The sequence below is a fragment of the Pseudophryne corroboree genome (genome assembly GCF_028390025.1).
Source record: "Pseudophryne corroboree isolate aPseCor3 chromosome 3 unlocalized genomic scaffold, aPseCor3.hap2 SUPER_3_unloc_1, whole genome shotgun sequence".
Classification (NCBI taxonomy): Eukaryota; Metazoa; Chordata; class Amphibia; order Anura; family Myobatrachidae; genus Pseudophryne; species Pseudophryne corroboree.
This window is the reverse complement of record NW_026967493.1, coordinates 3,796,482-3,800,739: the sequence shown is the minus strand read 5'-3', so window position 1 is coordinate 3,800,739 and position 4,258 is coordinate 3,796,482. Positions and strand designations below refer to the sequence as shown.

General features: G+C 41.6%; 1 pseudogene; it reads right to left on the bottom strand.

Moving 5' to 3' along the window:
* LOC134983185 (5S ribosomal RNA) lies at nucleotides 1-119 on the bottom strand (annotated as a pseudogene).
* Between the last annotated feature and the right edge of the window lie 4,139 nt (nucleotides 120-4,258).

Sequence of the window (4,258 nt, the reverse complement as noted above, 5' to 3'; positions counted from 1 at the left end):
TTTCTACTACACCGAGTATTCCTCAAAAGTCTCCTACTGGAGTACCGACTCAGCCCAACACTGATCAGCTTCCAAGGTCGGATGGGTTCGGGCATTTCCAGCGTGGTATGATAGTAGAAAAAGTACCGATAATCTTGTGCTCTAGATCCACTGATGAGAGTTCACGAATATTCTTGAGTGATGAGAGATAGTAAGGGGCCCTGGGAGGAGAACTAGAAAGGGGGATCTGTTGCCATCGTCAGACAGGGAAAACCTTGAATCAATGGTGAGAGTCCCGAAAGATAGTGAAAGTGAGAAAAACACAGAGACAAGTGGGCTGTGAGATTTTGTACAAAGGAATATTCAATTTTGAAGGTCTCTACATGTAAATTGAAATCTGTGTACAAAATATACTGATCATAAAGTACAGATATATGCATACACTCCGTTGAGCAACGTGACAAAAAATTACAATTATCCTCTCCCAATGAGGAACTGCGGTCTGTGTACAAAATGATAATTAGCTGTAAGTATCAGGTGATGATGAGGATATCAGGTACAGATACCAAATAATCGTAAATAGGGGGAGGATTGAGGACCTCATAAGCTTTCAAAGGTACAGGTTTTTTGCAAATGAATAAACATTTATGCACAATATATTTGATAAGATATGGATATCCAATGATAGTCTACGGAAGAGATGTACCAATAAATTAATGAATTAAGAGATATATATAGCAGTGGTAGTTCTCTCCTAATAAAAGATTGCAACTGTAAGGGGAGCTATATATATATATATATATATATATATACACCCCCACCGTATAAGCAGAAAAAGAAAAACAATACTGTGGCCAGAATAAATATACTGGTCATAGAGTACATATATATGCATACACTCCGTTGAGCAATGTGACAGAAAATTACAATTATCCTCTCCCAATGAGGAACTGCGCTCACAAGATGATAACACTATAAATAAATCAACTATAGTGACTGGATATTAGAATACTGTTGACAAACAATCATAATAGTGATCATGGGTGTCAATAATATAAAACACCCTTCTGGCGGTAACCAGCTGCAGCCTTAATAGGCAGATCCGTGATTGTTTTAATTGTCAGATACCAACGTGAGGCGGCTACATCAATACACAGGTAATGAGAACAGATATTACCCGTGACTGTGTCTGGGAGGGTCGTAAGATGCCTCACAGTATAAGCATGCTCTAGTTCGAGGGTGCTGGAAAGCTGCTGTACTGTGACTGAGTCAGGTTCGTCCGAACATCAGATGCTGCACAGCGGACGTATCCTCCGGTTCAGAAGTTGCTGAGAGGCCGATATCCTGGATGAAGCTGAGGCGCAGGCAGACAGTTGGAGATGTGGGTGGTCCCGGACAGCCCGGGGTCGGAAGGGTCGGAAGAAGCGTTTCGCCCGTTAGCCGGGCTCTGTCACTTCCTGTGGCATGGTGGGCTCCTGCAAGTTTTTATCAGAATGGAGATCAGCAAGTGTCCAATCAGTGGGGGGGCGTGTCCCTTGCATTTAGGTTGCTGCACAGCCGTAGTCATTCAGCTGAATCAATCATATTCTGACTTTAGCACAGAGTCCATCATATTAGAGATAGGAAAAAGAAGTAAAAGGTGTCTATTAATCATGGTAAAAACCAAAGGTAAAATTAACCAGAAGAACGACCAAATTATTTTGACAACATTAAGTAATGATTGTGCTATCATATTATAGATTTAATATGTGCACATAGTTAATCTTAAAAAAAATGAAGTATGCAAAAGATTGTTTTGAAGGAAAAATGACAGAATTACAAACGCATTTCAAACGGAGCCACATGACCTTAAATGAATAAATATAAATATAAAGATGAGGGTTTCTTGCGAGTGTAGTATAAACTATACATAGGTTACATTTGGTAACAAAATAAAATAAAAGAGAAAAGATGGTTTCTCTTAATCTTGGGCAGAAAAGGTAACAATTATTAAGAACTATCTAAGGGAAGGGAATGGCTCTTTTTAACCCTGAGTATGGGCTGGGCGATAATGGGGAGAATGGAAAGAAAATTTCTTTGACCTAAATATGCTGTGAAAGGAAGTAGCAAAATTATTATAATTAGAAGAGAGTTACTCGGACCCTAGGTATGAGTTGAGCTGTACAAGAGTTACAATTGTTGCAATTAGTGGCAGAAGGACAATTCTCAGTGCTGCTGACCACCCGTATGCTGCAAGTAATATGAGGAGATGCGAAGAAGGCCTTTTAAGTGTGCAAAACAAAAAGGAAAAGAGAAGGGAGGCGGAAGAAAGGAAAAATTAATGAAATGTGGAAGAGTGGATAGATAAAATGATGAATAAAATAAATAAAATTGAGAGAGATCAATTATTGAAGGAATTTTTATTTATATGGTTGGAACGGACAAATTGGGACAGAAAGATAGAAGGCAGTTAGCTGACATAGATGCGTGATGTGATGTTAATATGAACGGCTTTAGTGAGTTGTGAAAATTAGTACGAAAAATAGATTTGATATGTGATGGCGAACAATGGGTTAGTAGACAATCAATTTAAGAAAATGGGTATCAATATCCTATGTGTTTTGATGCTGATGCCAAATTAGTTGAAAAATTAATATTAATAGATTTAATAATATGAATGCCGGCATCAGGAGTGATCAGTGAGAATGGGGGTTATGGGTGTGTCGGGAGTGTACTGATGTGACAGGTGATTGAGGAAAGAAGTAGGGTATGATGTGAATGAAGTGGGTCTGGATGTAATGAAAGAAATGCATCTAAAATTGGGGTGGAATGTGAGTAATAGGCTGAATGTGATGAAATGAGAAAAACCAGAGTGAGTCCATAAGGAGTGTAAATATACAGTGAATCTGGATGAGGGTGAAGCCAAAGTTGGTGTAACGGGATGATGTGTGCACAGGGATGCCGTGTAAGATGTGTGATATAAAGATAGGGACTGGGGAACTGAGTAGGGAGGGTGCCACATTAATTTGTGAGAAATGTTGATGTGAACTGAACATTGTGGCTGCCGGACTGCGGTGCGGGAAAAGAGAAGCAGATTATTGAAACAAAGTATATTAATAGTAGAGTTAACTGGACATTATGGCTAGAGGACTGCTATGTGAGGAAAGGGAGGCGGAATGTTTAGGTATATAAATCAATTTTAGTAGAGTGATCTCCGTATACCATTGGCCAAAGAGGGAGATATTAATAGGTTACAGAAACACAATGTAATTTATATATTCATTAAAACCCAGTGTTTTAAGGCCTCCCAACTTGAAGGTCCATTCACTTTCTTTTTTACAGAGTTCTTTGCTAAGATCACCCCCGCGTAATCCTAAATGGACTCTGTCAAGTCCAAAGGCGCGCATTTCACATGGTGAGTCTCGGTGTTGCGCATGGTAGTGTTAGGTTCCTGGTGCTCAGAACAAGGGAGATGTTGCGTAGTGAGTCCTGAGCACCAGAACGTGACGCTGAAACAAGGTGTGGTGTGGAAATAGCCCCTAGCACCCTACCTCCGTTGTTTTACCCGTGTGGTCAGTTCACGCCTGAGTGACTATGGTTTATTGGGCCCACGGCAGCCGCATTTGAAGGGCGGATTATGTCTGCCCAAGTCCGATGCCCCCAAGTCTTAGCGTGAGACAAGGCGTGAACCGAGACAGGATAATAATCAGGGGACCTCTGACTAAAACAACAGAAAGCTAGGGTCTACTAACTACCCTAAAACTAAATATATGTGTGGCACGCCGCCAAAGGAAAAGAACAACAAAGGAAATGCTGTCCACGCGCCGACACAATACTTTTGTGTACCAACGGTGACAGCATAAGCAGAACCCTCTGCAAAACACCATGAACTAAATATAACAAAAGAATACTGCGTCCTAGGCCGACGGACGTGGAAAAGCCGCTACTCACGGAACTGATACAAATGCTGGCAAACAGACAGGAACCCCCAATGTAGCCGACACAGACTCTCAGAACCGGAGGACTGGCAGAATCCCAAACGACAGACCGGTGGACACCAAGAAGCTAGATACTCGACCAGGCAAAGACTAAGCCACAGGACTTCTGGACAGGAATGCTTCACGGCAGGACATGGAATCAGACACAGGAACTGACACAGGAATCGACACAGGAACCGACACAGGAAGCAGCTAGACAGACGCTGCTAGACAGGAGCTCAGGAACTGGCAGGGACGAACTCAAGAACTCTGGAACCCTGGAAATATCACCAGTGTCTGTGAATTGCACTCAGCCAGCATAT